Here is a 15,869-nt window from a genome sequence, read left to right as displayed (position 1 = left end):
CTATAAGATACTAATTTTTAATGGTTGTACAAATAAATATAAAATCAAAAACCCCATTAATTTTAAAATTAAAAAAATCTTAAAGTTAAGTCATTTAACAGTAATATAAAAAATGCAAGCAGCTTCTAGGTGTTGTACAAAATAATCAGTGAAAATCAACTGTTGCTTATTTGAATAAGCTCCAAAGTAGTATTCATCTAAAAAGTACCAAATATCTTTTTATGCTTGTACAAAAAAGGAAGAAATCTTGGAGTTTCCCAATCAGAACCAACGGTTCTCCATTGTAGCAGTTGTCAACCAGTTTTGTAATTTCCTAGTTTTCGTCGCTACTGCTTCCTTTCTGGCAGTTAATTACTTTATCCCAGTTAATCACTTTTTTCCTTTCCCTTAAATTATATCTGATTTCGGGAATTTCATCACATTTACTCTCTTCCAATTCCTCTCTTGGGTAATATGCCTTAACGTGCTTTGGCTTTGCGTGGTAGGTTGGCTTCCTGGTAATTTCAGGGAAGTCCATTAATAGTCTTTTGCATTTTTCTTCTAACGGAGTCGTATTCTTACCACCCAGATTGATGTGGTTGACTGAAGCGACTATTGGGGTGGGCAACTCAGCAAGTGCGAACAGTCTAGCTGATTCGTTTGACCCCATCTTGCATAGTTGAGAGGTAGATAACAGGATCGCTAGTTCGTTCTTTCTTAACAGGCCTATGCCAATAATGCCAAAGTGGCGTGATTCTTGAGTAACCCAGAACGAGTGGTTGATGGGTTCTAAATTCCCCAATTGAAGTTCGACATCCGCGCTACCAATGGGGTGGGTTGTTTTGTTATCAAACCCTTGGATGGTTCTACTTTGTTTAGGAAAATATTTGTCTATACCGTTAGTCAATTCCTTCGGCAGGATTGAAATTTCGGATCCGCTGTCAACCAAAAAGATAACATTTGTGTTTGAATCCGCTACAAATAGTAGGCCCTGAGGGAGGTTCTTTGGTTTGGGTGCAGGGAATTTATTCTGTTGAAATGTCCATTTTTCTACACTTTTATCTTTGTTGTGATTGGTAGTGTCGAGAGATTTTTGTTGTGGTTCTGGCTGCGGTTGCGCTGACCGTTGGGACTGCCCGTTGTGGTGCTGGCTAAGGTGGCTCAGATCGTTGGCGCTGGTCGTGGAGGTGCTGGTTTCAGTGGCGCTGACCGTTGACGCTGGCCCTGGTGATGCTGGCTGTGTTTGCGCAGACCGTTGGGACTGCCCGTTGTGGTGCTGGCTAAGGTGGCTCAGATCGTTGGCGCTGGTCTATAGGTTAAATAAATATATCTTTCTTGGTTGAGTTTATTCACAAACTATTTACAAGAACATATTTAAACTAGGTAAATACTTATACATCTCCCCCCAGATTTTATCTACGAAGGAGATAAAACGAAAAATTTACCTAGCGAAACAAAATTATTTTAAAACAATTTGTTACAATTTAAACACATTTTTCAGGTCTAAAATTCAACGAAATTAAACTCAAGAAGACAAAAACATTTAAAAAATTACGATTAACTTAGTTCACTATTAAATGATTTGTTAAAACAAACTACAACTTAAACAAACAAACAGTAACAAAAATTTGAGACTTAATCTTTACTTTTCTTCACTTTGCTGTTACAATCATTCAAAAACTTAATTGCTTCACCGATTTGAACTTTTCAGCTTTGAAGAACGAAACCACACGCCACTCATCTAATTAACTTGAAACTTCACTTAATTTGCCGATAAACATCTTTATCATAATTTCGACTTAAAACAAAGTAGAATGTGCATTACTGATGGCATTAAACACTGAGGAAATACTGCTACACTTATTTTCCAAATACTCGATACCAACTAATAGTTCGAATTTTTGAAAGTCAATCCCTGCGTCCTTATCCAAGATTACTTTGAACAGATGGCTGTTAGACAAGTCTGCTGCAAAGTCAACTACAAACTTTATGACGTCACCATTAGACTGAAACTCATTCATTAGTTAGACCATAAAACATTTATTTGCAGTGAACATTCCAACTTGAAAACAAATGAATATCAGCAACATCGGTGTCACGAAGCTTTTGAAAAGCATCATAAAGTCTTACACGGAAACGCTGCAAATAATCCGATAATTTCACACACTCATCCCGGACACATTATTGTTTGCAAGTAAACTTTGGTGGTATGTTTGCTTTTCTGTATAAAATATAAGTCAAGAAAATATAGATCAAAGCAAATCCGAGCCATTCCAGTTCAACATAAATTTTGAAGAAAACCATTAGTACAGAGGGAAATTACACAATGCTTATTCAAAAAGAATCTTCCTTCTGGAAACACAGAACATCAAAACTTTTCTTGACATCTTTTTTTTCTCAACTTTACCAGAAAAGACAAACTTTTACAGTGGTATGTTTGCTTTTCTCAGATAAGGGATACTACTTAGAAATTTGCAAACAGGAGGGGTAAATCTTCTTAGAAACTTACTATTTTGAACAGTTAAGCGACCTGATCCATCAACTTTGACAACACATTGTTGACAGTCCTTCACTTCCACCACCACTCCACTTTTCCCCCACTTGCTAAGAAAGTTACCTGTTTGATTTAGTATCACGACATCATCACCGCAATTCAAAAGTGGCAAGGATTTTTTGTTCTCACTTATATTCTCCAGAGACTTAACAAAACGAATACTGAGAGATTCTTTCTTTTTATTCCAAATGTCACGCCACGTTTTTGAGATCTGCGGGTTATTGTAAGTCATAACAATCTTTTTGACGTAAGGTAATGACTTCTTATCATTTGGAGGTAGGTGAGGATTGCATTGGGATTTTTGCGGTTTTCGTCGCCATCCAGTGTGTAGAAATACATTTTTCTGCCCATGTACCTCCTTTTTCTTCTTGACGTTTTTACGCTCGAACATATTTTTCCTACGACCTCGGCTGCAAAAGATATCAAAGTTTTGTGTATACAATCCACCAACTACAAGTGCATTTGACTCATCAGCATAATTTTGGTGACTTTGATAAACTTTTTTACGGGACTTTATCCAGCATTGTTTGCGAGCAAAACACTCAATATACCTCATATTTTTACTGCTCCAAACAAATTTATCAGTTGATTTTTTACATATGCCACAGGGTATTTTACCATTTGGTTTTTGTGTGGTTTTCTTTGAGGATTTGTATGAGAAAACTGAGGCTGTAACAGCAGGTTTCGACATTGCATCACGTGCCATCTCTTTTCCTTCAATAAAACCGATTGTCTCATTGACATTTCTTTCATCTAGACTTTTCCATCCTAGCACCTCTTTACGGATATCCTCATCCACTAAACCTGTTACCATGACATCTTTTAGGATTATATCTGTAAAATCTATTATTTGATTACAGCCATCCTTTGGGCATTTACATGTGTACGAGCATGTACTGGCTTTTCCCTTTAAACGGGCGGCAAATGATCTAGTATTTTCAGTCAAATCCTGTCTTGCACTAAGAAAGTCTGATCGTCTTACAACAACTGAAACAGGAATAACTGCAAGCTGCTTGATCCTCCTTAAAAGCTCTTGCTCACTTAAATTTACTACATCTTCATGTCCCTTCAGAATAGCATCCCCTAGATCTTCCTCACAGCACTGGTACAGTTGACGGCGTTTTTCTACATCTGTCATCTCTACGCTATCTTTAAAAATAGTCCACTTCTGTACAAATATGTTCCAACCCTCTTCATTGCAGTCTGTCCCTATTCGAGGACGGTCCATCTTTGGAGGCTTTGGTTTTAAAGAATTTGCACCAATGTGAACATTGTTGTGAATGATAAGCAAAGAGGCAACTACAGAAGAATCGACGTCTGGTGTTTCATATGTGCAACTTTCAAGAGGGCATTTAACCACAGGCATTGTTGATTCAATTCAGCTTGACTTTATCATAAATAAATATATCTTTCTTGGTTGAGTTTATTAACAAACTAATTACAAGAATGATAAAGTCTGTAATACTAAACGTAGTTAAACTAGCTAAATACTTATACAGAGGTGCTGGCTTCGGTGGCGCTGACCGTTGACGCTGGCCCTGGTTATGCTGGCTGTGTTTGCGCAGACCGTTGGGACTGCCCGTTGTGGTGCTGGCTAAGGTGGCTCAGATCGTTGGCGCTGGTCGTGGAGGTGCTGGCTTCGGTGGCGCTGACCGTTGATGCTGGCCCTGGTGATGCTGGCTGTGTTTGCGCAGACCGTTGGGACTGTCCATTGTGGTGCTGGCTAAGGTGGCTCAGATCGTTGGCGCTGGTCGTGGAGGTGCTGGCTTTGGCGGCGCTGACCGTTGACGCTGGCTGCGGTTGCTCAGAACTTTGGTTCTCATCAGGTGTTTCTGCTGCACTACGTGAGGCTGTTTGCTTTATATGAAAAGTCATCTTCGGTTTGTTTGAAGGTGTGGACACTTCATTTCCTGGATGACTTATAATGCAATTTGAGGCATTTCTGGTTGGTCTCGGTTGAGATGGGGGTTGCTGTCGAGGGGCGGTTTTGTTTACAAATTGGACAGCTTTGGTGTGAGATAGTGTAGCCCCAATCACTCTCCCTCTCACTGCGGAGAGTTTGGGAGCTCGTTTTTTGCATGAGGCGGAGATATGGTTTGATGGCGCATACTACATCTCCTGTCTAAACAGGTATGGGTATTTACACCAAATCTCTGATGGTTTCTGCATATAATTTCATTGTTGTTAATGGCTGTCCATTGCTGTTGTGCTTGGGCTGGTCTGTTTTGATTTGAGCACGGGGCATTGCTATAGTTTATATTTCTGGCTCGTCCCTTTGCCTCTTGCTCATTTGTGTCGAGCATTACTTTCCAAGCAATTTGAAAGTCTTTGTCTTTCAGATAAAGCTTCTCCCGTAAACGATTTTTCAAACGAGGAGGTGCTAAGTGTATTGTGAGAAATTTTGTTAATACACCTTCATTTCTGAACTCAGCTAACCAATGATTAATCTCATCACCTAGTTCCCTACTTGACATGGAGTGCCTGTCAGTTCTTGCCAATAGCACGTTGCTTATTCGCGCTTGCCCACTCATTAGGAACTCTTTCAACGTGTCGTAGTTCCTATCTTCTGGTTTATATCTGTGGTAGTAGCTCTCTCTCTCTTTCCAGGTCACTAATGTTTCAAGCAGCCTGTAAAGATCTTGATCCGATCGAATGTCATAATCGTTGGCGATCTTCTCAAAGTGTTTTAGCTTTATTTTTAACTGCTCTGTATCGCGCAAATTTTACTGACAAGATCGCCCTTTTTCTGCATTAGTTTATACAGCTGGCTCGTTGTTGTGCGGAGCGTACTGCCACCTATGTCTACTGTGACGTCATACCTACTATCTTCTGGCTGGGGTTGGTAGTCGTAAGACGGACTGCGAACACATGGTTCGAAGTTTTCTTTCACACCTGACCCTCCTTGCTCTACTGAAGGTCCTCTATAGTTCGGAGGAGAGCGACTGGTCACCTGGCTCCTTGGTAGGTCTTGAGCCTTTGAGGTGTGTGAAACCTGGTGGGGAACCTGGATTTGAGGATCCATGTATGTATTCTGTCTACCCTGAGTTGAGATGTCGTGATTTGTCCTTGTGGATGGATTTGGACTTCTCAATTCATGTAATTCTTCTTGTAATTTTCGGAATTCCTCTTGAAGTTTAGCCTGTCGAATTTGTTCCTTCAAATCTTTGATCCCCTGTACTATCTCCTCGGCACTTAGTTCTTGAGGTGGCACTTGAATAGGGGGTCTCCTGTTGTTTTGGAGGGAATAGTCCATGTTTAAGTTGTTAGGTTGGAGTTGTTGTTGTAATGGCATAGGTGAGGTTCTTGCTGGAGAAATGGAGCTGTTGCTAGGTGGTCCTGTCACCCTTGGTGGAGGCCCATAGTTGCTAGGTGTAGAATTTTGTTTGGGTGGGTAGCTTTGTCTTGGCAGACCACTTGGATTAGGCTGGTCTCTAGGTTGTTGATAACTGCCCATTGCTGCCTGGGGTTGTTCCTCCTCCTGGTTACCTCCTGACTGACCCCCCCCTGCGTTCATGTCAATCCCGGCACTGATTTCTATACCCTGTGTCTCAATTAAAGCATGTTCAATGTTAGTTGGGTCACCATATCTTTCGCACGTTGCTTGTGGTTGGTTTGATGGAGCAGGTTGGCTACGGCGCGAAGAGTGTGAGTCAACACCCCTTTTGTTAATCCCTCTGTTTATATTACGTTGGCTACAGCGAGTTTCGGGGTTGATGACCTTGTTTAAAATATGATGTATGTTCTCTTAAGAGAACATACTATCCTTTTTGGTGGGCTTGGATCTGTTACTCATTGTGCTATACCAAGAGTTAGGTGTGGCCCACTAGTTTATTTTAAATTACTTAAAGTTGGTTTGTAATTTACAGAGATTTATAAGAGTACAAGAAGCTGCTTGCTAATTTAATTAATTATCAACAACAAAGCTTATTTATTCAATTTTATGTAAAACCAAATTACAGATAATTTCAATATAATTAAGTATTAACACCAAAGTTTATTTATTCAAATTTATGTAAAACCAAAGTACAAATAACTTCAATTTAATTTTATTAACAGCAAAGTTTATTTATTCAAATTTATGCAAAACCAAAGTAAAATTAACTTCAATTTAACTTTATTAGAAATATATATCAATTTAAGAGACAGAACTAAAAATAAGAGATTAATAACAATACTCACAATTTAGCACATAGAAAAGTCAAGCTTGAGCAGCCACAACATCTCATTTTTATTTATAACGCGGCAATTTAGAAAGTAAACAAATTAAAAAAACCCTAATTAGAGAAAACTCTTTTGCTGAATTTAATTTATAGCCAGAGGCGTTACAAAAGTATGAGAAAAACTATTTAATTATTAAAATAGTAAAAGTTAAAACAAAGATTAACCTCAAAAGTGAACAGCAATGAAAACTATAAAACAAATTTTAGATTTAAGCAGGATTCCCGAAGTGGGCTACATCGCCCCATCAGAAGCAATTTTTGCTATAAGGGAGCATTAATTAGTAATGCAGCAAAAAAGTAAATGGGCAACTAATTAGTAAGGGACGTTATCTAATAAAGCGAGGGTATTATAACTAAAACTTCTGCCAAAAGGGCATTTATGAAAATGAGTTTGGGAAACTTTGATTTATGGTGCTATAGATCTTTAAACTAAAAAGCTAAAATTTAATTTTTGTTTTAAAATTATACTTCAAGATTACTAAACCATAAGCATAAGTTAAAAAGTTAAACAGCTTCATTATAACTTAAGGTAGCTTTAATTACAACTACAGTCACCTCTCGCGAATCTACGCATATAGCGTCTACGTCAAAAATATGTAACTAAACGCGAGGTAGCTAATATACCTACAATATAAACCGTTTTCTTACAATGCATTTGATTAAAGACTTTTCCATTTTTTGTGTTTACAAAATAGTTTACATTCAAGTTGTACTCATATATGTAAAAAATTTAATAAGTGTTTTATGTGTGTACAAACTTTATTTTTATTTTGTTTCTTAACCACCTAAAAATAAACTTACCTTGTATGGTATTAGAGAAACATATCTAAAAAACAGACAACAAGTTTAATCTTTGGTGGACCAGGAAGAAATTAGCTAAAAATAAGAGGTTTATTGAGTTGAAAATAAACTTAGTTGCATAAATATTGTGACAAACTAAAAATAGTACCTTGTTTTATTTAACGGAATAATAGAGAACTAAAACAAATAAAATTTAAAGAGCAGAGCTATAGAGTTCAATAAATGTATTATGAAAGACATAAACTAAAAAAAAGTATATATCAATTCTATTAAAAACCTATTTCCTTATATGTTTTTAAATGTATTTATTTTTAGTTTTATTAAAATGTCTTATTCATTAATGTCGCTAAAGAACCTGGAATTCTATAAAACCATGAAAATACCTGAAATTTGAAACGATATTAAACACTTTTCAAGTTTTGTTTTCAGACTTTTGAGAATTCTAAAATGTGTAACTAAACGAGATTGTGTAACCAAACGAAAGCGTAGATTTGCGAAGGGTGGATCGTGGATGTACTTAATTTCTACAAGACTTTGTAAAACTGTCTAAACTTAAACCTAATCGAAACGCGTCAGTTAAAAAAAAGTTGTTGAGTCACCAAAAAACTGTTTTAACTACATAATTATCAGCTACAAACTATCTTAACTTATTGAAATAATATTTTTTATGTTAATAAAAACAGACAAAAAATTATACTAGTAATACCTTTTTTTTTTATAAAGTAATTTTGATAAATATACTTCCATAAACTGATATTTTATTCATATATTCCGTTATAGTTTGAAATCTAGCTAATTAAAAGTTTATTCTTTGGTAGTTCGCAAAAGAAAGCAAAAGCTACAAATTTAAGATCAAATATTAAGTAAGTTACATATTTTAGTTTAAACTAATAGATTATTCCTTAAAATCAATAAGTTAGTATAAAGGTTTGATAATAACAGTTCGAGCATCAGACCACAAGCTAGATAGACTTTCATTGTTGTTTTCATCAAAAGCAATAATCAGAAAATACCTACTTAGGTCTACCACGAACTAGTAGGAGATAAATTAAAAAATTATCCTTAGTTAAGTTTTAAATTTCTAAAGTTTATTGTTTATTTAATTAACTTTAAAAATACTAAACAACAACTTAATTTCAAAAGTTGTAGAATAATTTCAAAAATAAAGGAAATAAGTGACTTCATTACCATTTAAGTACAGAAAGTTTTTAAATAGGCTGGTTTAAATAGTTAAAATGAAAATTATTTTTTTAAACTAAACATTGATAACATTGAGGAACACCATATAAAATGATTACTTTATAAATTACTTGATTAAACTTTTCTTCTTAACAATATACAAATAAAATATCATAAGTCAAAAAAAGCCTTAAACGGAAAAAAAAAATTTGATGTCCTCGTTATATATTTATGCAGCTTTATTTTTTGATAAGCACAAACAATTTTTTGATTTTCGTAATATTGAAACTTAAATTAAATTTTATTTTAGAGAATTTTAGGATTTCAAGCTAAACCCGTTTTTTTTTTTGATAAGTCAAACTTCTGAAATACAATAAATTCTGTTTGACTTGATGTTTAATGCTGCAGCTTTAGCTGTTTTCTAAAAATTTCAAATCAAAGATTATTTTCTTTTTAACTTAATACACTTCTAGTTTTCATTTCTTTAAGTCGATCGTTGATACGAACCTTGAAAAGTCATTTCTACGTCGCCTTTCTTTTGGAAACTTTTTATAATACTCAATGCTAGTTTCATCTTTTAGATAGAAGTATTCACATATTTTAATAGTTTCTTTTTGTTTATTCGAATTCCTTTTTTGTTTCTTTTCATTTGTAATCCAATTTACAAATGAAGGTAATTCGTTACTTTTATTCATCATAACTTCATCGTGCAGACGACTCGTGGGGTAAAATGACTTAAAAACATTTTCATTTTTCCTCAAAAAGTTATTAACTGTAAAATTACAGCTCAAAAGTTTTGAAAAAAAAGTGTTATCTTTATCAAGTTTTTGTTCTATTTCTCTGGGTTCAAAAATGGAATTACTACAAAATGACTTAAGGCAAGAATGTTTAGAGCTTATTTTGCTTAACAATTTTGGTTTATATATTTTACTATTTATGGTTGTTTTAGACATAAACGCAGTTGAATTGACTTTACTGGTTGTACTTATGCATATGGAACTTTTACTAGTATTGTTATATAGACTATTTTGGAATAATAAGCTTGTATTAGATGAACAGTTGTCTTTTGTGCTGTTTTCCTTGCTATTGCTTGAATAACTCAAAAGAGAACTTTTCGATAATACTGGTTTGGTATTTTTAATTGCAAAGAAGTCCTTGCTTGTACAAATATCACTACTTAAGCCAGAAAAATTTGATGTAACACTTGAATAGGAACACGTCTTTAAGCTTGAAGTAAAAGAGTTGTTAATGTTTAAACTACAAAACGAAATACTTTTTGAAAACAAGTGTTTTGATTTATAGTAAAAGTTATCAACTGAAGTTAAACTCAAAGTTTGCTTTGGTATACTTTGACGGCTTAAGTACAATGGCTTTAAACTTTGGAAGACTGGAACAAAACTTTTTGATACATATAAAGGCTTTATTATTGGTTCTGATTTGTTAAGATAAAGTCGTTTGTACGGACCCAAGTAGTTGTAATTTAAATATGTGTTACTAGTAGTTCTATTTTTATTCCTTGAAAGTAAAGTTTTATCGGCTTCTATATTCCGGAATTTAGGTTTGTTAGTATGATTTGCCAATAACTTTGATTCTTTGTTAAATCTTTCAACATTTAGATTTTTATGGTTTTCAACTTTTATAAATTTATTCAAATCTTTATTTTCTTTGCTAATATCTACTGTGCTTTTTTTTCTTCGTTTTTGTTTACTCTTAGATACTTTTTCATTTACACTAATTTCATTTGTTTTTAATGAATTTTTGTTTCTGGATAGATTTTCGCTATTTTTTTTTTCAGTATTTTTATCAAAATCATCAACAAGTTCACTTTTTTCTTTTTCTTTTCTTTTTTCTTGCTTCTTTTTGTTGCTTTTTGTTATACTTTTGTTTTTAGGATCTTTGTTTTTTCTATCATCTTTTTTTTTGTTTTGGTTTTCATTGACGCTACCTATAAGGTTATCTTGGTTTTTATTTTTTTTCTTTGACTCGTTTTTTGATTTTTTGTTTTTTAATTTTTTTCTTTTTATTTCTTTTTTTTCATAAAACTCTTTCGCTATTTTAGATTTTTTAGCAATTTCTTTATTAATTTTTGTTCTTTCTTTAAGATCTGATTCCAATTCCGCAAACAGGTCATCAGGATCAACTGGACCTGAACTAACATAAGGAAAAGATTTGACCTCAGTGTTTAATGATTTATGTAATTTTTTTGTATTTGTATTTTTCTCTGCTGCATTCATTCTTATATGCCTATATTTCCCATATCTGATTTCACAAATAAAAATTATTAGTTTCCTTCTCCATTTTAAACAAGTAACAGTACTAAGTGGTTGTTTTGTTCCTTTTAATTTATCACATCTTTGATATCTGAGTCGCTTACATAGCTTTCTTCCTTTTAAAGTCTTTATAAAGTCATAATTTGTTTCAAGTTCCGTTGTAGTTTTTGTTTCTATACAGATTTGTTTGTACTTTTTTCTTGATATGCGTCTTTTAGAATGGTAAAATCTTTTACAAAAGATACTCCTGCATAAAAATAAACTTTTTTTAAGTGTTTTTCTTGTTAATTTGATTCTTATTCAGTCAAAGAAAAACTGTTTAACCTAATAATTAATAATCAAATTTTTTTAAAAATTAATAGCAATAAAATTTTTTGAACTTTTCATTAGAGACTAATGAATTTAATAGTACATAGTCGTTTTTATGCATTTCTTACTACTACTTACACTTCTTCTGTATAAAAAAATACATAAAACTATTGATATTGCGAACACGTTCTCAGACAAAATTATTCTCTCAAAATACTATAAATTAGTAGAATGTATTTATCTTGATCATATCTCAAGGCATGTCCTTATTTAAAATGATTGGACCTACATATATTTGTTATGATCCGACAAAAAAAATTTCCCAAAAAATAAATAAAAAACTATAAAAAATTGCATACATTGACTAAACAAATTTACTGGCATTTAAAATTTGTATCTCGGGCATCCAACAATTGTTATGATATGTTTAGAAATTTTGACGCTTAATTTAGACTATTATTTTTTTTCTTACAGTTAATTTAAGCATGTAGTGTATGACTCGATTACGAGAGGTCATTTGCGGTTTGAAGGAAAAGTAGTTTAAACGGTTAGCAGCTTTTTCACAGACCTAAGTTTTACACGAGTTATAATTTTTGCAGGTTCAATGTGGACATTTACGCCTTGTTATGACCCGTAATTTTTTAACTCTGCTCGTATAACTTTAAAACATACCCCTTACAAGATTTTACCAACAACCGCAAAGCACTTAACAGTTTAACCCTAGCCCCACAGCTTTGACCCGAAAACATTAATTATTAACTCAAAAGTTTTATTTTGTTAGCTAAAACAAGTTAAAAATTGATTTTAAATATAAATTCTTAATGAAAAAAGACACCGAGTTAAAAAAAGACGATAGTGTAAAGCCTCGTTTGTGATATCATGATACTTTCTCATATAGATTGTATGCAATCAAAAGACTATGATTATATAAGCATTGCTGTTGTTGTTTTAAAAAAAATAAATGACAAGTAGTTTATATTTAATATACTGATAAAACTGTTCAAATATTTCTTCCCTGAATAATATATAGATATATAAAGTTATACTAGAAAGTTTAATTCGATAAACGTATAGGTGAAAAGTTTATAATTGTAACAAACTTAGCTTGTCAACCTCTTAAGAGAAAATTAAATACTTCTGTATACATAAAACTTACAAAGTAACCTTAACTTATTTATGAGTAAGTTTTTATTGTCGATTGTAAAACTTTCATTATGGTTTTTGTTACTTCCCAATGATTTGGCGCAGTTTGTACATCCTTTATAATTTTCTCTCATTTTTTCTTCCAAGATACTTTCTTATAATATCTTATATTTCTATTGAAAATCTATAAAAGACTAGTTAGAAATTTACAAGTAATCGGCAAATACTTTGGAAGGTTTTTTCCTTCTTAACTTTTACAACACTGTTTTGTTACAAAGCTTTTGTATTGAAACCATGGGGTTATAATTATTTTTTTCAAACATAACACATAACATATATATCTATGGCATGGATCAGCCGCAGGTTTGTAAACTATTCTATAATTTTATTCAAACAAAAAGAAAAGTTAGATATCATTAGTAATTAAATACGTCATAAAACTTTTAATACTACAGTTTTGGTAGAAACATTTTATAATATTTCATGGGTCGGTAAGTGTTGCCCGCAAAGCAAAATTATTTATATGTAATATAAACTAAGTATGTATAAAACAAAAAAAGTCTTATTGTTAAATGTTTGAAACACCGTTATAAAATATAAAAAGTTTTTTTTTATAATTATAGTACTGACAACTAGAAAACTTTGTAAACAAGTTAATTTCTTTTTTTTTGTTGTCGAGCTTTTAAGCTAATGCCACACTTTTTCCTTCAAACACCTATAAATAAATCGCAAACCATTGACTGAAAATGATCTTTGAAGGTAAAAAAGATCTATGATTTTTTTTTTGATTGCGTCTTTTCAAGTAGATATATCAACAAAGAACTTTATTCATTTATTTGACAAGATCTATGAAACTGCGGTCCACTGTTCAAATGTGGCCTGCCAAGTAAACTGTTTTTTTTTGCAACGAACTTTTTAAGCTAAAAAGCAACCAATGCAGTATAAGTAAGTATCAAATAGGCTACTTTTAGCTGTGAATAAACTGGCCGGATTTTTTTGGTTTACTTATCTACAAACTATATATTATGTACATTTTAAATTAAAAAGAAATATTAGATTATAGAGTCCGTAGTTTTTAAACTAACATAGCTTGTTTTTCATGAAAAATTGCTGATACCTAGGTTAAACTTTAAAAAATGAATTTACTTTCCAAGGTTAAACAAAGTTATACTATTACAAGAGTTTCATATTGTGAGATTTGTAAGACTAAGTATTTCCAACATTTAAAGTTGGAAGTAAGAATACTCTGAAATTATAATTTGTTTTCTATTGCCTTCAAACTTTTTATGATAGAAAGAAAGAAAGAAAAATGTGAACGCTCACAACTAAGGTCAATGGATTAGTGTGGAGAAAGACCTTTCGGTCATCGAGCTGCACATCATTTCTTTGTAACTAATTCTTTGAGCTAACTTTAATACAATAATGAAAAAATAAAAACAAAAACTTATATACAAAAAATTAAATGTAACTATATATACAATTTTTTTTTTAATTTTAAAAATGGTATCCACCCTTTTTTAACCCATTACTGCCAATATTGACCATGAAAACCATAGTCTACCATGGGCTCCACACCGTCTCCTCCCCTAGATTTCTATTTTTATGGTCATGTACATTCACATTTTTTGTTGCCTTTTCTACAAGAGCAACCACAAAAAATGCAACAAATTTCTAAAAATTAAATAAATGGGGAGAGTTAGTAATGTCAGTATACATAAAATATTTAGTAATGTCATAAAACTGTAACAGCACCATGTATTTTAAAATAATGTCTTTAAATTTCTAGTATATGTGTTTGTAGGTAAATAAAAATAGAGTAAAAAAATTTTTTTATTGTTTCATAGATTTGTAAACACTTCAGTTTTAATCAATAAAATCTAACACTAATAATTGATAGAATTTGTTAAAACTACTTAAAATAAAATCACTCCTAACAATAAACAGCTAAATTTAAAAAACAAAATAATAAAACTTAACAAATATTCTGAAAAAAATAAAATAATTATAAAAGTATTTAAATTGAGTTAAATAAACTGTTTGTAAACTTGAAACTAATTTTTAATAAATAAAATTAAATAACAAGAATGTCTAAAATATATCAAGTTTTTACTTTAAATTTAAAATCTCTATCTTCTGAAACAAATAAACAATTAATATATAGTAAACAAAAACTACAAAATAGAATTAAAAAAGAAGAATAATACATCTACTTGTTCAATCATATTGTCAATGAGGACAAAACAATACTCTTAAATTTTATGTACAAGAAACAAACTAAAAAAATATATATAATAAATAAAATAATAAAAATAATAAAACCAACATATACCAACCCAGCTCTACCTTCACCCAGTATATAAGAATAAGACCAACAGCACTCAGCCCAAAAAAAAGTACAAACACCAATCAAAGATATAAGTTTAACTATTGGTAAAGATTAAGCTTAATTTTTTTCTGATTGTCTTTTAAGTAAGTTTTCTCTCATTCCATATTGAAATTCTCCAAGATAGCTCTGATCTATTAAGTTTCTAGGCTATTCTTCCCATAGTTTAGAACCAAGGTAAGATAATGTTTTAAGACCAAAGAGAATATTTACTCTGGGAAAGAATAGTTTGTTTCGGCAAATCTTGTTAGATGATTATGCATTTTATTAACGTTTGTAAAGTAAGGCTTAAAGTTAACTGGCAAAGTATCTCTTTTAAATTTGTGCATAAAAACTCTTACCTCATACTTAAACATATTTTTAACATCTAATATTTTATTTTTTATTTTTATACTGTTAACACTTTCATTCCAATCTTTGGAATGAATGCACTTTAATGCTCTATTAATGTGTTTATCGATCTCAGTAATTTTAGTTTTACTTGCCCTACCCCAACACAACAAACCATATCTTACATGACTCATCAGAAGAGAACTAAAGATGTAGTATAAGGAATTTTGATAGATTATAGTTTTTATATTAAAGTTTACAGTTGTTTTATTTATCATTTGGATTAATTTTAAGTTCTGTTAAAATTATTTTTATCAGGTTCATCAGCGGATAAACTTGATTAAATCAAATGTTAATGTTTTAAGCCAAAAAAGATTTGCTTTTCGTTATTACATAACAACATTCTTTTGTCAAATATAAACAAAATTTGATAAGTTATTAAATTATTAATTACAAAAGAACAAGTTGTTGAACAGTTACTCCAACTTATAACTATAATGTTCTAATATAAAATAATATGCTGCTGATTTAAATTCTAGGTCATAAATAACTTTTATCATAGTTTTCTGCATCTAGAAAAAAAACAACGAGCTAATAAGTTTGTAAATAAGTGTATAAAATCTTCTCAGCAAATAAAAAAAGTACTACTTTATAATTGTTTATTGAACGAAAAAAAAAACGCTCAAAAGGTTTGGCCCGAG

Source organism: Thalia democratica, chromosome 4 (genome assembly GCF_965202585.1).
Source record: "Thalia democratica chromosome 4, ktThaDemo2.hap1.1, whole genome shotgun sequence".
Classification (NCBI taxonomy): domain Eukaryota; kingdom Metazoa; phylum Chordata; class Thaliacea; order Salpida; family Salpidae; genus Thalia; species Thalia democratica.
This window is presented reverse-complemented; position numbering follows the sequence as displayed.